At 45.6% G+C, this 20,699-nt stretch overlaps 1 long non-coding RNA gene across 1 annotated transcript; it reads left to right on the forward strand.

Annotated features, from left to right (window-relative positions):
* The first annotated feature begins 6 nt into the window (after positions 1 to 6).
* LOC145402155 (uncharacterized) lies at positions 7 to 16,459 on the forward strand. The gene is made up of 4 exons (XR_013897712.1): positions 7 to 124; positions 7,434 to 7,669; positions 8,500 to 8,722; positions 16,276 to 16,459. It is a non-coding gene; the product is annotated as an uncharacterized LOC145402155 (long non-coding RNA).
* The last annotated feature ends 4,240 nt before the right edge of the window (positions 16,460 to 20,699 follow it).

Here is a 20,699-nt window from a genome sequence, read left to right on the forward strand (position 1 = left end):
GACGAAGACCTCTGGTCAATACTCAAAACCTTTCACCAAGATGGGCTGTGTGGTGTAGTGAAGGATTTTATCACCACTGCATTAAGGCATGGCGGTGCCCGTGCATTTCTGCTTGTTGAGATGGGTAAGGATTTTTTTTTTTCAGCTGTGTTTTTGTTATTTTTCTTTTATGTACTACACTGTATTGCTATCATTCTCCTTAAGTTTGTGACCCCATTACTGTATTGTAGAATTTTAATTGGAATTTTTGTCTCTTAATACAGTTGTGGTATTGTTATTTTTTTTTCACTGGGGGTTGGATTTACCCCTATTTTGAATTATTTAGAGATTAATTTCCACTGCAAATGATCCCTAACCTCTGTATGGGGTGGAAGTCAACTACGAAATGAAATCCTTAAGATCAAACAAAATCCTATTTTTTTTTTTTTTTTTTTTTTTTTTTTTTTTTTTTTCACTAGGGGAAGCATTTACCCATATGAGGAATGATTTTGAGACTGATTTCCACCGCAAATTATTCCTAACCCAACCTGACCCCTGTAGGGGGTTGAATACTTCCTGGCTGAATACTGTATATTTCTTTATAAGGGGAATGAAGGAGTGTTAGTGCCAACTTTAACATATGGATGTGAGACTATGGTGTGGCATGAAAATGAAAAGTCAAAAGTGAGAGCAGTGGAGATGGGACTGCTGAGGAATGTATGTGGAATTCAGAGGGTGGATAGGATACGAAATAATGTGCTTTGTGAAAGGTGTGGAGTGAGGAAGTCGGTGGACACCAGAATCGAAGAGAGTGTACTGAGATGGTATGGTCATGTGGAGAGAATGGATAACAATGGAATGGTGAAAAAGGTATATCTGAGCGAATTTGAAGGAGGGAGGAGGCGAGGTAGGCCAAGGAGAAGGTGGAGAGATATGGTGGATGAGTGTGTGAGGAAGAGAGGTTTAGAAGTCAGTGAGGCTAGGGAACTGACAAGAGATCGAGCTGGCTGGATGAATGTTGTGAGAAGTGCGTGATCAGGGATTTGGCACCCCTTTTTAACGTGGCAGCGTCCGGATCGACTCAGTCGGATACGTTTATGTGAAGCTACAGAACGTGGTGAATGTTTTTGGCGTATCCGATAGAGCCAGGATTCCGGAGGCTTGCGTGATGATTGAATGGAAGCATGGCTTATTGGACTGGGCAAATTTGGGCTGTCTGGACTTTGCTACTCCTCACCCTGCCCTAGGGTGGGAAAGGAGGTCTGGATGATGATGATGATTAGTGTCTCATGGTTCTGCAGCTGTCTGTCTGGTCCAAACAACAGCACCACAAAATGGCCGCCTGACACATGCTCTTTTCCCCCAGACAACCAAATCCGAGTCACGTCTCGGCCTCGATTGTATTTTTTTTTCACTACAGTATAAAAGTCTTGTCAATTTCGACCTCATCTCCCGGTCCACCTATTGGCTGCTGGTAGTGGAATCAGTCTTCACAAACCTCACTGCAGAAACTGCTGTAGTCCACACTCGCATGTGATCCAGTCTCCAAGTTTTTTTTTTTTTTTTTTAATTGAAGAATGCCTCCAGGACTTACCTAACCATTGATTGATGAATAACAGAACCTGCCAGGGCTGCAGAAAAGTACCCTTGAAGCCACTTGTATAGAAGCTGCACTTTCTTCCTTTTTTGTGTTTGGTACAGGGTAAGTGTGATTACACTGCCACGTGTGTTTCCTCCCTATACCAGCACAGTTTGCTGCAATTTTTGTACTTCACTTCTGTGGGCAAAACCCTGTGCCGGCAGAACAGTCCAAGGGTTGCTTCGTTGTTCTGATAAACCAGCTGAATAACTGTAAAAATTGGGCGAACAGTCTTGACATGAGGTCATCTTTAAATTGAACACCTCTCTTCTACATGGTCAACAGACAATGTAGTGTCAGACTGAATAAAATACTGAGCCCTCCCTGGTTATTTTAATATACCTACCACTTGATGGCCAATCCCTGGTCACACGGACGATGTTGTTTTGGGTCAAGTAATATACTGAGCCCTCACTTGTTCTTTTTAAAATGCCAGTCTCTTGAGAGTCAATCCCGGTCATCTTGGCTAGAGTAGTTCCAAGATGACAGTCAGGTGGCAGCACCATCGAAGCTCATAATTTTTTGTCCATCACAGGGATAAGGTTGTGGGGAATTATTAACCCCATGAAATTCAAAACACTTTAAAGACATATTTGTGAAGGAAATGCCATAGAGAAGACCCCCCTATTTTGAGGAGTGTTTGTCATAGAAAAAGGCTGGAAAACTCGATGGGCTTGACTGTAATAAGTGACAATACCGTTTAATTCCCCAAAGAGTACATTTTTACCTTCAGACAGGCACAATTTTGTGGATAATAGAAGGGTTTTCTGATTATTTTTTGTGGTTCATGTGATTTTGACTCGTTTCTTTTGGAATTACCTTTTTTCAATGTTGTTCCTGCCTCCTCCATCCTTCTGTTGAATGTGGGAACCCATGCAGAGAGAAGATTTTTTTTTTTTTTTTTTTTTTTTTTTTTTTTTTTTTTTTTTTAAATGCTAGGAAGAAGGAACCAAAGGCTACGAGCCCACAATAACCGTTTCTTCCAAGAGAAAAACAAAATGGTGGTTAATATCGTGTCAAATGAATTGCATAACAAATCAGAAAACCTGTGTTATATCCAAACCTAACCACATCTAACTTAGCCTAACTGGATGTGTTTGCTCCTCAGACCCCCCCCAAAGCATTAATTTCACCTCATCCAACCCAATCACACCGCAGGGAAGAACAATGAGAGAGTGAAGTTGGCAATTTTAAGCATCAGTCTAGCTTCATCAAACTAAGGAAATGGTACAGGAAAAGGATGTTGTTATTGATGAGAGGAACCCATAGAAAATATTAAACTGACTACCCTGTGTTTCTATCTGTCTATCTATAGCCCGACACCCTAATCCCGCAAAGGGTGGCCACAGACAAAACGCCTCCAAGTCGCTCTTTCACCCACCAATTGACTGTCCTCCCCCCAACTCACTCCCCTTTCCCTTGTATGCCTCTCAACTCCATCCCTCCACCTCATCCTCAGTCTTCCCTTCCCTCTCCCTCCCTCCGCTTCACCTACATACACCCTCAGTAATACAGCACACCCTCATTATACAGTCGCTATAGTGTAGTCATTTGCTTTTGAGTTCAATAAGAATTTAGCTTTTTTTACTTATAGAGTCACTGTGATGCCTGATTTCTCATTGCTGGTATGCGATCACTTTCTTTCTTACATGATTCTATCTATCTATCTATTGCCAGACGCCATAATCCCGTAAGGGGTGGCCATTTGACTTTGAGTTATTTGTTTTACAGGGAGGGGCACTAACCCTCCACCAGCCCACTTGTTGACACGTAGGAAGCACGTATGGTTTGGTTATATGGTTACCACCCAGCGTTGTAAATGGTTTCTTGGCTTACAGGGAACCATTTGGCTTGTCACTCAGTGTAAAGCCACCTGTAAAGGAAAGAAAAGCAATAAGAAGTGACAGGAAAGATGGGAGAAATAGGAAGAGATTACAACACAAAATTCATTATACGATGGGTTTCCAAAAATGCATGGCAGTTGTAAAATGAGGGTGTGCTGTACCCAACAAAGCATCGCAGGATTATTTTTGTTTTTGTTTTTTGTTTTTTCTTGGAGGGAACGGCATTGTGGGCTCCTTGCCTTTGGTTCCTTCTTTCTTGCATTAAAAAAAAAAAAAAAAGTAGGAAAGCAGGTGAATATCCAGCAATGAAAGTAGTAGACCCAAATTAGTTTCAGGAGAAGGTGTATATTGATTTTATTTCATTAAAGTGAAGAGGCAGTGTGCACCACAATGTGTGCTGAGTGAATAATCATAGTCTTACTGTCAAACTTTTTTTTTTTTTTTTCCCTTTGTTTCCTCTTCATTCATTATCAAAAAAAAGAAAAGAAAAAAAAAGGAGAGTTCACCATTCAACCAAATCTCTCCCAGTAAATAGTACCATAATGTTAAAGTTTTACACTATTTTTTATTTATTTATTTATTTTTTTGTACTTGAGATGGATGCAGTAAGGAAGAGATGGGCAGAGTATTTTGAAAGATTGTTAAATGTAGAGGAGGAAAGGGTGGCTGAGATTGTGGCGGATGGAAGGGTGCAAGGAATAAATGTGTTGGGAGAGTTAAATGATTCTTTGATCACGAAGGAGGAAGTGGAGAAGGCAGTAAAGGAGATGAAAACAGGGAAAGCTGCAGGTATGGATGGGTGTGCTGTGGAATGCCTGAAGGGTGGTGGAGTGACCATTGTTGACTGGTTAGTAAGATTGTTGAATGTGTGCTTTGAGAAAGGTATGGTGCCAATTGACTGGGCAAGTGCTTGTGTGGTCCCGTTGTATAAAGGCAAGGGTGATAAGTATGAATGTACTAGCTTTAGGGGTATAAGTCTGTTGAGTGTTGTAGGTAAGGTGTATGGTAGAGTGTTAATTATGAGAGTTAGAGAGGGTACAGAGGGAGTAATTGGTGATGAGCAGTGTGGCTTTAGGAGAGGGAGGGGATGCGTTGATCAGGTGTTTGCTGTGAGACAAGTGTGTGAAAAGTATTTAGCGAAAGGCAAGGATGTGTTTTGGGCATTTATGGATTTAGAGAAAGCTTATGATAGAACTGATAAGGAAGCTTTGTGGACTGTTTTAAGATTGTATGGACTTGATGGTAGGTTACTAAAAGGGGTGAAAAGTTTTTATGTAAATAGTAGAGCGTGTGTAAGAGTGGGAAATGCTGTGAGTGATTGGTTTCCCGTGAGAGTGGGGCTGCGACAGGGATGTGTGATGTCGCTTTGGTTGTTTAATATTTACATGGATGGTGTTGTAAGGGAGGTGAATGCAAGAGTTTTAGGTGGAGGTCTGAGTCTGGTGAATGTTGATGGTGGAGAGTGGAATCTGAAGCAGCTGCTGTTTGCAGATGATACTGCACTGGTGGCTGATTCAGAGAGAGATTGAGACAGTTGGTAGAGGAGTTTGGAAGGGTGTGTGAAAGGAGGAAATTGAAAGTAAATGAGAATAAGAGTAAAGTGATGAAGTGTACGAGGTTGATAGATGGTAGGAGGATGAATATAGTTTTGAATGGTGAGTTGCTAGAGGAGGTAGAGTGTTTTAAATATCTAGGGTCACATGTTGCTGTGGATGGAAGAATAGATGCAGAAGTGAAGTTTAGAATAAATGAAGTAGGAAAGGTGCTGGGAGGAATGAAAAAAGTGTTTAGATGTCGTTCACTTAGAATGGATGTAAAGAGAAGGCTGTATGAGGGTGTTGTGGTACCGACTGTGTTATATGGGGCTGAAACATGGAATATGGGTGTAGCAGAGAGGAAAAGATTGAATGTAATGGAGATGAGGTGTCTGAGGAGTATGTGTGGAGTGACGCGTATGGATCGAGTGCGGAATGATGAAGTGCGAAAGAGAACTGGAGTTGTTCGGGAGATGGCTGGTTGAGTTGAGCAGAGGGTGTTGCGATGGTTTGGGCATATGGAGAGAATGGATAATGAGCAATTGGTGAAAAAGATAACTAGATCTGATGTGAGAGGTGTAAGGCTGAGAGGAAGACCACGAATAGAATGGATGGACAGTGTGAAGAGAGCGCTGGATGCGAGAGGGATGTCTGTTGATCAAGGAAGAGTGGCTATGCGTGACAGAAATAAATGGAGAGAAATTGTGAATGAATAAGTGATGACGCAGCCCTGAGGGGATATTCTCTCGCATTTGGTCTGATCAGCTAGTCAGGTCAGGTGCGGGTAAGGGGATGGGTCTATTATGATGTGGCAGGGATAAACCAGCTCTGCTGTCGGGCCCTGCTGCGGATGTCACTGATTGCTCTGCGCAGTTGACCCTCGTGCGGTGTGGTGCGGTGAGGATCTGTCCCTTCTACCCTTTGGGGCTAAGATGCGAATGAATGTGTTTGAATGGATGAGTAAATGGGGAGTGTGTCGTCCTGTCTCGGCTACCTCCCTTTCCTTGGGGGAACCAGCCTAGGTATATAGATAGATAGACTTGCATAATATGTAAACAGTAACTTTAGGTTTGGCCATGTAGAGAGGATGGAGAGCGAGAAACTGATGAAGAGAGTGAATGTGAGGAAGGTGGAGGAAATGGCGGGGGACAGGGCGACATGGAGGCGATTTGTTTGTGGCCACCCCTTACAGGATTAAGGCATCTGGCAATAGATAGATAGATAGAACTGTAGGTATATGGACACATAGCACATTTTCCTTAGATTGATGCTCTCCTCAGGCTGATATCCGAAAGTACAGTATCAACACAGGAAGGATGGCACCAAGAAGGCTGCAAATATTGGCCGAAATACATCAGTCATTTTTGTAGGGATATACTGAATGGGGGAAGAGTTGTTGCCTTGATGCTTGCATGAGGGAACCTTAGTGGATGGAGTGAGAAAGTGAGTGAAGTTTACACACACATCATTGAGGTGGTTTGGCCATGTGGAGAGGATGGAGAGTGAGAGACTAATGAGGAGAGTGTATGTGAGTGAGGTGGAGGGGGGAAGAGGGGGAGGGAGGTCAAGGATGAGATGGAGGGATGGAGTGGAGAGGTATATGAGAGGGGGGTGTGAGCTGGGAGCAGGGCAGTGAAATGGCGGGGGACAGGGCAACGTGGAGGCGATTGGTTTGTGGCCACCCTGTATGGGATTAAGGCATCTGGCAATAGATAGATAGACAGCATTGGCCTGAGGGAGTGAGTGAGTGGGAGTTACAAGACTTGATGAATGAAAATATTGATAATAATGACTCCTGTATTTTCCACTTTCTAGATCACAACTTTGAAGAGCGAGAGACTGATGAGGAGAGTGTGAGGGGAAGAGGGGGAGGGAGGTCAAGGATGAGATGGAGGGATGGAGTGGAGAGGTATATGAGAGGGGGGTGTGAGCTGGGAGCAGGGCAGTGAAATGGCGGGGGACAGGGCAACGTGGAGGCGATTGGTTTGTGGCCACCCTGTATGGGATTAAGGCATCTGGCAATAGATAGATAGACAGCATTGGCCTGAGGGAGTGAGTGAGTGGGAGTTACAAGACTTGATGAATGAAAATATTGATAATAATGACTCCTGTATTTTCCACTTTCTAAATCACAACTTTGAAGAGCGAGAGACTGATGAGGAGAGTGTGAGTTAGGTGGAGGTGGGGAAAAGGAGAGGGAGGCCAAGGATGAGATGAAGGGATGGAGTGGAGAGGCATATGAGAGAGGGGGGTGTGAGCTGGGAGCAGGGCAGTGAAATGGCAGGAGACAGGGCAACATGGTGGTGATTTGTTTGTGGCCTGCCCTTACTGGATTAAGGCGTCTGGCAATAGATAGACAGGTAGAACTACTCCATGTATAATAATGAGACTAGAATTGAAGATGATGATGATACTAATAATGATTTTTATCGGCAGGTGGAGGAGTGGATCGTAAATGTCATGTTGCCTTCTTCTTCTGCTATCAAGATTTGCTGGGATTTGATGGAAGACACTGACAGGCAGTACATCGGAGTGGAAGAAGATAGGAGAGAGACTTTTATTCTGCTGTGGACTAACTTGAACTGCTGATGATGATGGTGATGGATGGAATGGCAAGAAATCCATCGGCACTACAACCATGTGCATCCATTCATCTCGCTGTGGTGTTAAAGGTAAACCAGATTTCTTTTTTCATATGCTGTCTAGATGCAGCCCTGGTCAGTCAGCCACGCCCCAAGAATTTTTATATGCAAGCCTTGTGCAGCTGCAACACTCAAGCCTCTTTTTCTTATCAAGGCCTTCATTGCACCAGCTACTTTTCTTCCTTGTGTCACTCTACTTTCCTCTTCTTTTGCACATTTCCCTCCCTTTTCTATCACTGTACCCAGGTATTTGAACTCTTTCACTAATTCCAGTCTCATTCCATTCACCGTTACATCATACTGGGAGTCACCTTCTCTCTCAATAACCATCACTTTACTCTTTTCTACATTTACTCTCAAGGCACGACGCTCACAGACATCAGCAAAAGTCAAGCTAGAGCCCATATGGTACGTCAGTTTAGCACCCTCAGAATTCTCAGGCATAAGGTTCTTCACATGGAGAGATAGGCTGACAAATGAGTAAGTGAAGGAATGTTGTGGTGTGGATGTGGATGTGATAGGAAGCATTAGGAGAAACACACTGAGGTGGTTTGGCCACGTGGAAAGTGAGAGACTGACGAGGAGTGTGTATGTGAGTGAGGTGGAGGGGGGGAGAGGGAGGGGGAGGCCAAGGATGAGATGGAGGACTGGAGTGGAGAGGTATTTGAGAGAGGGGGTGGGGGGATGAACTGGGAACAGGGCAGTGAAATGGCAGGGGACAGGGCGACATGGAGGCGATTTGTTTGTGGCCACCCCTTACTGGATTAAGGCATCTAGCAATAGATAGACAGAACTATTCCATGTATAATAGTGAGAATAGAATTGAAGATGATGTTACTGATAATGATTTTTGTCGGCAGATGGCGGAGTGGATCGCAGATGTCATCTTGCCGTCTTATTCTGACATCAAGATTCACTGGGATTTGATGGAACACGCTGACAGGCAGTACATCAGAGTGGAAGAAGATAGGAGAAACCTTTATTCAGCTGTGGACTAACTTGACCTGCTAATGACATGGAATGGCAAGAAATCTATCAGCACTACAACCATCTGCACCCATTCATCTCGTTGTGGTGTTAAAGGTAAACCAGATTTGTTTTTCATGCGCTGTGTAGATGCAGGCCTGGTCAGTCAGCCACGCCCCAAGAATTTTTATATGCAAGCCTCGTGCAGCTGCAACACTGAAGCCTCTTTTTCTTTCAAGGCCTTCATTGCACCAGCTACTTTTCTTCCTTGTGTCACTGTACTTTCAACTTCTCTTTTGCACAGTTTCCTCTCATTTCTATCACTGTACCCAGGTATTTGAACTCTTTCACCAATTCCAGTCTCTTTCCACTCACCGTTACATCATACTGGAAGTCACCTTCTCTCTCAGTAACCATCACTTTACTCTTTTCTACATTTACTCTCAAGACACGGCACTCACAGACATCAGCAAAACTATATCAAGGGCCCATATGGTATGACAGTTTAGCACCCTCAGAATCCTCAGGCATGAGGTTCTTCACATGGAGAGATAGGCTGACAAATGAGGAATGTTGTGTTGTGAATGTGGATGTGATAGGAAGCATTAGGAGAAACACACTGAGGTGGTTAGGCCACGTGGAGAGGGTGGAGAGTGAGAGACTGACGAGGAGAGTGTACGTGAGTGAGGTGGAGGGAGGGGTAGGCCAAGGCTGAGATGGAGGGATGGAGTGGAGAGGTAGCCTATATGAGAGAGGGGTGTGTGAGCTGGGAGCAGGGCAGTGAAATGGCAGGGGACAGAGCAACATGGAGGCGATTTGTTTGTGGCCACTTCTTACGGGATTTAGGCATCTGGCAATAGATAGATAGGGTCCTCACTAGTTTAGCAAAGGCTCGTATGATCCTGCATGTCTAGTGTTTGTGTGTGTGTTTGAATTAAGGTCACTTTTCTTGGCAGCATAGGAGTTTTTGTAACATCTCTAATTTGGTGATTTACTGTTTGCACACTACACGATAACGTTTTTCATGTATGCTGTTTATACCGTTTTAATACTGTATCAGCATTGTCTGCATCATCATTACCATCCATACCTCTTTTCCTACCTTTGGATGGGGGGTGAGGTAGGGCATAGAGAGTCAAGAAAATAAAATGGAGAAAATAACTAAGTCTGTCCAGTTGAATGGGCCTCACTCACAGTTCAAGCCCTTGACATCAGTAACATTAATTAACATAGTAGTGGTAGTGGATGTGGTTGAGAAAATTAGGAGATATACACTTAGGTGGTTTGGACATGTGGAGAGAATGGAGAATGAAAGACTAAGAGGGTGTATGTAGGTGAAGTGGAGGGAGAGAAAGACTGAGGATGAGTTGAGAGGTATATGAGGGAGGTGGGAGTGAGTTGGGGGGAGGGCAGTCAAATGGTGGGTAACAGAGTGACTTGGAGGCGTTTTGTCTGCGGCCACTCTTTGCAGGATTAGGGCATCAGGCTATAGATAGATAGATAGTAGTATTTGCAACCCCAGGCTCATTTTAATATAAACCCTTCCTCTGCAGTCTACCATCTTCCTTTTGGGGACATGGAGGAAATTGAGGAATGTTTGCTTAACTAGGCAGGGGAACCACCTGGTATTTTCATTGCCTAAAAGAGGATATTGAGGTGTAATTTAATTGATTTAATAATGACTTCATGTTTCTACCTGAAGACTTCCTGTATTGGGGTAGGCCATGGTACAGGTGATATTCTCAGTGTACTGGAAGTCAAATCAAGAGTCAAAACCAGCTGATTACCTCACAACTATTGCTGGAAGCTGTTGGGGAAAAAACAAATTTGAGAAATGTAATACAATTTGGGGTGGATGGGGACACCCATCATCCACTCACTCAGTGTAGAGATGCCATATGATCTCTACACTGAGTGACAAGCCAAATGGTTTCCTGTACCCAGAAAACCATTTACTATGCTGGGTGGTAACCATATAACTGGGGTTTCTGACAGGGTTAAGTTTCCCCCAGATTCCCCTATCCAAAATCATGGCAGTTGTTTCAGAGAGCCTCGGAGGGCCCAATACCTGCCCAGGGCCCCAACCAAATGGGCAGATTCACATGGCCATGTGGAATGTGAGAGGTGTGAATGAGGACAGCAAGAGGGTGGAAGTGATGAATGTGGTCAAGAGTGCGAGATATGCCGTGATGGCACTGTGTGAAACGAAGATGAAAGGGTGCGAAGGGGAGGAGTGGGAGAGTGTGAAATGTGTAAGATCGGGAATGAATGGGAGAGGAAGATGCAAGGAAGGAGTTACTTTGTTGAATGAGGTGTGGCAGAGTGGAATGAGAGACTACAAATGTGTCAGCTTGAGGTGTCTGTATGTCAAGTTCAAGTTTGAGAAGGTGAAAGTGGCAATAATTGTAGCATATGCACCATGTGAGGACAGGAGTGAGAGAATGGCAGGTTTTGGGGTGAGCTGGGTGAAGTAGTGGGAGAAATGCCCAGGAGCTGTAAAGTGATCGTAATGGGGGATATGAAGGGAAGAGTAAGCACTGGTCCTGAGGATGACATAATGGGTTGCTATGGAGTACCAGGAGAAAATGATAATGGGAAACGACTAAAGGATATGTGTCAGGAGAGGAGGTTGTGCATTTGTAACTTGTATTTCAAACACAAAGATGCACATAAATGTACATGGTATAGAGGAAACAGGGATCGTGTTGAAAGAAGCCTGATTGATTACGTGCTCGAAGAGAGATCGACGATGGGAATGGTTGCTGATACGAGGGCCGTAAGAGGACGATGTGGAGGTCTGTCAGATCGTATGATTGTGGTATGCAAGATCAAGCTGAGAGGAGTGAGGTGAATCAGGAGAGAGAGGAGCAGTCAGAGAGAAGACTGAAAGTTGAGAAGCTGAGGATCAAAGAAATGGCAGGTGATTACAGGACCAAAGTAGAGGAGAAGTTAGAATCAGTGAACAGGAATGAAATGAATCTGGACAGCCTGTGGAATGCATACAGGGACTGCTTAGTTAGGAATGCTAAAGCGGTGCGTGGTGTGGCAAGAGTAACAACAAAGAAGAAAGGTACGGCATGGTGGGATGATGAGGTTAAGAGAGCGGTGGAGGAAAAGAGGAAGAAGTGGCTACAGTGGTTACAGGACAGGGGTTCACTTGAAATAAGAACTGAATATATTGAGAGCAAGAAGCACTTAAAGAGACTGGTGAAGAGGAGGTAAATCATGATCTAGGAAGAAAAATGAATGCGAACTGCTCTGAAAATAGGAAGTTATTTTGGAAAGGGGTGCAGAAATGTAGAAGTGAATGCAGAAAGAAATGTGATGGTGCGAAGGACGTAGGTGTTAGATTATTAACCCATGGGGATGAAGTAAGGACCAGATGGAAAGAATATTTTGAAAGCCTGATGAATGGGAAATAGAGAGAGCGGAGCAGCCGTAAACATGATTGGGATACGTTTATGTGAAGCTGCAGAACGTGGTGAATGTTTTTGGCATATCCGAAAGAGCCAGGATTCTGGGGGCTTGAATGATGAGTGAATGGAAGTGTGGCCCATTGGAGTGAGCAAATTTGAGCTGTCTGGACATTGCTACTCCTCACCCTGCCCTAGGGTGGGAAAGGAGGTATGGATGATGATGATGATGAATAACTTTGACCGAATTTTAGAAGTTATATAGATTTAATTGGACTAGAATTTTTAGACAGAATTTGCAGATAGAATTCAGATAGAAAAGTTAGATAGATTTCATTTGACTATGATTATTAGAGTTAAAACAGAATTCTATCTCTGTATCTATTGCCAGATGCCATAATCCCATAAGGGGTGGCCATTAGACTTTGAGTTAGTTGTTTTACGGGGAGGGGCACTAACACGTAGGGAGGGGTACGACCACCCAGCGTTGTAAATGGTTTCTTGGCTTACAGGAAACCATTTGGCTTGTCACTCAATGTAAAGCCACCTGTAAAGGAAAGAAAAGCAATAAGAAGTGACAGGAAAGATGGGAGAAATAGGAAGAGAGGAGGACAGGCACAGAAAAAGAATGATAAAGGCTAAGGAAGAAGTAGGCAGCACTACATCAGGTGAGTGGATGATGGTGAGAAATAGGAAGAGAGGAGGACAGGCACAGAAAAAGAATGATAAAGGCTAGGGAAGAAGTAGGCAGCACTACATCAAGTGAGTGGATGATGGTGAGAAATAGGAAGAGAGGAGGACAAGCACAGAAAAAGAATGTTAAAGGCTAGGGAAGAAGTAGGCAGCACTACATCAAGTGAGTGGATGATGGTCGCCACCACCTAAAACAGAATTTATTGTTGTATATTTTCTGTGTCTGTTTGTTATATGTGTTTTTGCATTTCTTATTTATATTTGTATGTGTTATGCGGCCGCTTGGAGTAAACGGCGTATGTGTTTATCATCCATATGTTGTTAATGTGTAAAATCAAGCTATACACATTCATACTTGACGATGTGGAACTTGTACGAGTGAGTAAGCCTTCTAATGTTATTTTCATATTGTTTTTAAAGGCTCCAAGATGCTTCCATGTGTTGGCCTTGGTGACCTAATGGCGGCTCTCCATGCTACTCAATCTCCGGCAGCTTCCCATTTCAGTCCTTTATCCCTGGTCTTTTAAAGTCAGCCTCTTGCATCCCTACCCCCAGCTTCAACACTTCTCACTTTCCGCATCCAGTTGTCATCCCCCATCCTCTCCAAGATTTGTGCCACTCCTCTTGCACACTTTCAAATTTTGGAGAACACCATTTGTCTATCTGTCTGTCGATCTATCTATAGCCCGACGCTCTACTCCCGCAAAGGGTGGCCGCAGACAAAACGCCTCCACGTCGTTCTGTCACCCACTGTTTGACTGCCCTCCTCCCAACTCACTCCCCCTTCTCTCATATACCTCTCCACTCCATCCCTCCACCTTATCCTCGGTCTTCCCTTCCTTCTCCCTCCCTACACTTCATCTACATACACCCTCTTAGTCAGTCTTTCATTCTCCATTCTCTCCACATGTCCAAACCATCATACTTGCCTATTATTAATGCAACTTTGAAATTTTTAACAAACTGCCATTCCTACCTATCTATCTATTGCCAGACGCCATAATCGATAAGGGGTGGCCATTTGACTTTGAGTTAGTTGTTTTATGGGGAGGGGCACTAACCCTCCACCAACCCACTTGTTGACACGTAGGGAGCACATATGGTTTGGTTATATGGTTACCACCCAGCGTTGTAAATGGTTTCTTGGCTTACAGGAAACCATTTGGCTTGTCACTCAATGTAAAGCCACCTGTAAAGGAAAGAAAAGCAATAGGAAGTGACAGGAAAGATGGGAGAAATAGGAAGAGAGGAGGACAGGCACAGAAAAAGAATGATAAAGGCTAAGGAAGAAGCAGGCAGCACTGCATCAAGTGAGTGGATGATGGTCACCACCACCTACCGCGATCTGTCATTCCCTTGCGTATTATTTCACCTACCGCGATCTGTCATTCCCTTGCGTATTATTAATGCAACTTTGATATTTTGAAGTCTTTGCCATCTCACTTACCTGATGTTAATGCTCACTTTGAAATTTTGAAGAAAGCCACTGAGCGATGCCGGCAGTTTGTGTGTGGATGTGCAGTAGCTTAATTTTATCCGAGACAGCTTCATTTGGTGCTCAGGTTGGTACATTTTGGCATTGTTACAGCAGTATTGTGGTGCACATGGAGAAAGTTGAGTTTACTAGAATTGCAGCGCACGACTCTGAGGTTGTCATTATCGTACCCTGGCAGCCTACTGTTCAAAAGTGCGTCCAATTTCGTATCATGTTATACACGAATCGTATTATTATGCACCAATATTATTACACAGGAACATATTATACACGAATCACTTATGTCTCATATTATACATGAAATCGGACACAATTTTGAATGGTAAGTTGCCAGGGTACAATAATAACAACAACCTCAGAGCCACCCGCCACGACTGTAACGCGTATTACATTTTCATAAGCCCTTCAGCAGTGCACTTATATCCACTGTAGTGCAATAGTTTCAGAGATGACATGGTTTTGGTGGTTTGGTTTCTTGAGAGGAGCACGTGGAGTGACATGGAGGGACAGGTTGACAAATGAAGTGAAGGAATGTTGTGCGGTGGATGTGGATGTGGTTGAGAAGGAGAAATACACTGAGGTGGTTGGGACATATGGAGAGAATGGAGAATGAAAGACTGACTAAGAGGATGTATGTAGGTGAAGTGGAGGGAGGGCGAGGCCAAGGATGAGATGGAGGGACGGAGTGGAGAGGTATATGAGAGAGGGGGGGGTGAATTGGGAGCAGGGCAGTGAAATCGCAGGGGACAGGGCGACATGGAGGCAATTTGTTTGTGGCCACCCCTTACAGGATTAAGGCGTCTGGCAATAGATAGATAGATAGACACTCACAGTTTTATAGTTTCCCAGATAGTACCCAACTACACGTTTGATAGTGTTCTCGCTGGCTTGCTCTGCTCATTCTGTCTATCTGTCTATCTATTGCCAGACGCTTTAATCCCATACGGGGTGGCCACACACAAATCACCTCCACGTCGCCCCGTCTCCTGCCATTTCACTGCCCTGCTCCCAGTTCACACCCTCTTCTCTCATATACCTCTCCACTCCATCCCTCCATCTCATCCTTAGCCTCTCCCTCCACCTCACTTACATACACTCTCCTCGTCAGTCTCTCACTCTCCATCCTCTCCACGTGGCCAAACCACCTCAGTGTGTTTGCTCATTCACTCCATCATATTCCTGAAGTTTATATGCTAAGAGGTCTCGTACTGGCACCAGATCTTTCGTATGCAGTCAGTTCCATGTGGCCGTGAGTCATTGTGTACTGGGAGGGCTCACAGAAAAACTTGTGATCCACTCACTTGATGTAGTGCTGCCTACTTCTTCCTTAGCCTTTATCATTCTTTTTCTGTGCCTGCCCTCCTCTCTTCCTATTTCTCCCATCTTTCCTGTCACTTCTTATTGCTTTTCTTTCCTTTACAGGTGGCTTTACATTGAGTGACAAGCCAAATGGTTTCCTGTAAGCCAAGAAACCATTTACTACGCTGGGTGGTAACCATATAACCAAACCATACATGCTCCCTACGTGTCAACAAGTGGGTTGGTGGAGGGTTAGTGCCCCTCCCCGTAAAACGACTAACTCAAAGTCAATGGCCACCTCTTACGGGATTATGGCGTCTGGCAATAGATAGAAAAAATTTGCCCTTAAAAATACTAGCTGGCAACTTTCAATTCCAAGATGGCCGTTGGTGTATGTTGGTGCTGTGAGCCTGGTTGGTACAGTTGTGGACAAAAATAATGCTCCATGTTTTAGTCCATAAATTATGAAACTCGTATGTAATATTCTGGAAGGTTTGTTAAGCCTTAAGATAGCCTCACTGGGTGTCAGAAGGCAGTGCTCTCTTTCTGGCTGATTATCGCCCATGAAGTGGATCAGTATGGATGACCACAACTGTACACACTCCCACTTGCCGCGTTTTCCTCTGTGTGTCCTCTCCAAAACTCCCCCACTCCTTTACTCTTCCTCCCTCACCCTGCTATTTGTAGGTGTGGTGAGGGAGGAAGGGGAAATGGGTGGGGAATTTTTGGAGGTTGCCTATTATTGTTGTAACACCTTTCTCTCGTTTCAGGTTGCCTCTGGACACTCTTTGGCTTATGAAAGGCTCGACTCAAAACCTGGTTCCATTAATCTTCGCAATCGACTTAGGTACATTTTGGAGTGGCGCCAAAATCTGTTCTGGGGCCATTTTTTGCTGAAACTTTTTTATATCATTAGTTTTGGGGGTATTTGCTATTTTTTATATTTTTTTCATTGAGCAGATCTAATATATTTTTTTAATTTTTATATCAAAAATTTATTTTCTTAACTGTTTCTGGCTAAATTTTCCAGTTAATAAAGGATTTGTATATTTCCAAGTTATTTTTCTACAATTCAATTGACAAACTAAATAAAAATGAAAGGTAAGAAAACAAGACAGTAAATTTGTATTTTATATTGCATATTTAAAGAAATACATTCTAAATTAAAACAAAAGTAGATACATTTGGTGTGAGCAGATAAGTTCTTCATCACTCAGCAGGGCACCACAGCCAGTTCTTCAACCTCACTGCAGGGGACCACAGCCAATTCTTCATCACTCTGCAGGGGACATACTTCATCACTCAGCAGGGCACCACAGCCAGTGTGTCATCACTCAGCAGGGCACCACAGCCCGAGTTCTTCATCGCTCAGCAAGGCACCACAGCCAGTTCTTTGCCATCACTTGGCAGGGGACCAATGCCACAGTTCACCATCACTCGGTAGGGGACACAGTTCATTCACCAGGGGGCACATCCAGAATTCTCAGCAGTCCTTAGGAAGAAAGGCCTGAGTTGTTTTCCAGGAGAGCAGAGTCGGCATCAGCCACACAACACCTATGGAGCAGAAACATTCAGCATTAGTTTAAATCCACATTACCTCTTAAAGTATATCAATATTAAACACAAACCTTCAAGAGCAAGAATACTGTACTGACCAACAGTTCTCCACACCACTTGGGAGGTGTACGACCGCAGGAGTCCTTGGAGATTATTCAGCAGGGGCATGACCACCACGAGTCCTTCAGCGACACTTTGCAGGACCATGACCACCACCAGATTCCTTGGGCATCACTCAGTAGGGGTATGACCACCACCACGACCACCAGAGTCCTTGGGCATCACTCAGCAGGGCCTTGACCACCACCAGAGTCCTTGGGCATCACTCAGCAGGGGTATGACCACCACCACCAGAGTCCTTGGGCATCACTCAGCAGGGGTATGACCACCACCACCAGAGTCCTTGGGCATCACTCAGCAGGGCCATGACCACCACCACCAGAGTCCTTGGGCATCACTCAGCAGGGGTATGACCACCACCACCAGAGTCCTTGGGCATCACTCAGCAGGGGTATGACCACCACTACCAGAGTCCTTGGGAATCACTCAGCAGGGCCATGACCACCACCACCAGAGTCCTTGGGCATCACTCAGCAGGGCCATGACCACCACCACCAGAGTCCTTGGGCATCACTCAGCAGGGCCATGACCACCACCACCAGAGTCCTTGGGCATCACTCAGCAGGGGTATGACCACCACCACCAGAGTCCTTGGGCATCACTCAGCAGGGGTATGACCACCACCACCAGAGTCCTTGGGCATCACTCAGCAGGGGTATGACCACCACCACCAGAGTCCCTGGGCATCACTCAGCGGGGGTATGACCACCACCACCAGAGTCCTTGGGCATCACTCAGCAGGGGTATGACCACCACCACCAGAGTCCTTGGGCATCACTCAGCAGGGGTATGACCACCACCACCAGAGTCCTTGGGCATCACTCATCAGGGGTATGACCACCACCACCAGAGTCCTTGGGCATCACTCAGCAGGGGTATGACCACCACCACCAGAGTCCTTGGGCATCACTCAGCAGGGCCATGACCACCACCACCAGAGTCCTTGGGCATCACTCAGCAGGGGTATGACCACCACCACCACCAGAGTCCTTGGGCATCACTCAGCAGGGGTATGACCACCACCACCACCAGAGTCCTTGGGCATCACTCAGCAGGGGTATGACCACCACCACCAGAGTCCTTGGGCATCACTCAGCAGGGCCATGACCACCATCACCAGAGTCCTTGGGCATCACTCAGCAGGGCCATGACCACCACCACCAGAGTCCTTGGGCATCACTCAGCAGGGCCATGACCACCACCACCAGAGTCCTTGGGCATCACTCAGCAGGGCCATGACCACCACCACCAGAGTCCTTCAGCAGCACTTTGCAGGGCCATGACCACCACCAGATCCCTCAGGCATCACTCAGCAGGGGTACGATGGCCAGAGTCCTTGGGCATCACTTGACAGGGGCACACCAGAGTTCTCAGACATCACTCAGCAGGGGTACAATAACACCAGAGTCCTTGGGTATGACCACCACCAGAGTCCTCAGGCATCACTCAGCAGGGGTATGATGACCACCCGAGTTCTTGGGAATCACTTAGCAGGGGTACGACCACCACCCAAGTCCTCTGGCATCACTTGACGGGTATGATCAAAGTCCTTTGGCGTCACTTGACGGGTATGACCACTACCTAAGTCCTCAGGCATCACTCAGGAGGGGTACGACCACCACCAGAGTCCTCCGGCATCACATGGCTGGGGCAGGACCAGTTAATCACCAAGAGCACCACTGCATGGGCATGGTGACCCAAAGTTCTCCAGCAGGGACACAACTAGGGTTCATTAATGCTCAGCAGGGGAAAGCCCTGAGTTCGCCAGGATGGCAGGGTCAGCAGCAGGCACACACAACACCTATGGAGCATAAGTGTATTAATTCAGATGTACAAGTATCAGCTCTTTATACAAATAAATATTTATAAACAACTTTTTATCAAATATCAGACATTATAAACATAAGATTTAAACCTCACAAGGATGAGAGTACCCACCATCAGTTCTCAGCAGTACTTAGCAGAGGCACAGGCACAACCAGATTCTTTGCCACAACAGCAGGGTTGGCAGCAGGCACAAAAACCTATGGAGGTTCAGTGTAGTATTTCAAAAATATGCTTCACAGAGGCACACAGTCCTTCAGCACCACTCGACAGAGGAAAGACCAGAGTAGTAAGCCAGGACAGCAGGGTCAGCAACCAGCACATAAAACCTGTGGGGCAGAAGCTTAGTTCAAGTCCATGTTATCTTTTAATACTGTTTAAACAACTTAAACTTATTATGGTCCTATGCTATTAAGCTTAGTAAAGGCTTAATTTATCAGTAGTTCAGACTATGATGGTGTACGTATGACATTTCTACACGCCACAGTCGGTCTGAATACAGAAAAGTACAAATAAGCGAAAAATAAAGTCTGCTATGAAGCTTCCATACCATACTAATTTTAAATATAAATGCAATTCAATGTACTGTGAATGTCAGGTCCTTAGGGGAAGAGAAAAAAAGAATGCCAAGACTACAGTTTCCACAGTTCTTTCGTGACTAATGTTTACTCTTAACTTTGCCTATAATGTCATCACCTTGAATTCAGATGAACAACAGATTTAACACTAAAATGTGGCGCTTGTCATGAGTCTATGCAGTGGAAAGCATAGAGAACCATGGCACTGTCTCTTACTGCTTCCAACCAACATTAAAATCCACTGCAGAAAGACCAAAATTTGGGCCAAATTGTGTAAAGTAGGACTATCAACTACAGGGAGGGCTATGGGCTATCACACCACAAAAGGAGGGGGCTATGGGCTATCACACCACAGGAGGGAGAGCTATGGGCTACCACCACATAGGGAGGGCTATGGGCTACCACCACATAGGGAGGGCTATGGGCTACCACCACATAGGGAGGGGGCTATGGGCTACCACCACATAGGGAGGGGGCTATGGGCTACCACCACATAGGGAGGGGGCTATGGGCTACCACCACATAGGGAGGGGGCTATGGGCTACCACCACATAGGGAGGGCTATGGGCTACCACCACATAGGGAGGGCTATGGGCTACCACCACGTAGGGAGGGCTATGGGCTACCACCACGTAGGGAGGGCTATGGGCTACCACCACATAGGGAGGGCTATGGGCTACCACCACATAGGGAGGGCTATGGGCTACCACCACATAGGGAGGGCTATGGGCTATCACCACATAGGGAGGGCTATGGGCTATCACCACGAGGGGGACTATGGGCTATCACCACGAGGGGGGGGCTATGGGCTATCACCACGAGGGGGGGGCTATGGGCTATCATCACAGGGGGGGGCTATGGGCTATCATCACGGGGGGGGGCTATGGGCTATCATCACGGGGGGGGGCTATGGGCTATCATCACGGGGGGGGGCTATGGGCTATCACCACGGGGGGGGCTATGGGCTATCACCACGGGGGGGGCTATGGGCTATCACCACAGGGGGGGGCTATGGGCTATCACCACGGGGGGGGCTATGGGCTATCACCACGGGGGCTGTTATGGGCTATCACCACGGGGGGGCTATGGGCTATCATCAAGGGGGGGGCTATGGG

This window comes from Coenobita brevimanus, chromosome 57 (genome assembly GCF_032717465.1).
Source record: "Coenobita brevimanus isolate Jiangsu-jjx chromosome 57, ASM3271746v2, whole genome shotgun sequence".
NCBI lineage: Eukaryota > Metazoa > Arthropoda > Malacostraca > Decapoda > Coenobitidae > Coenobita > Coenobita brevimanus.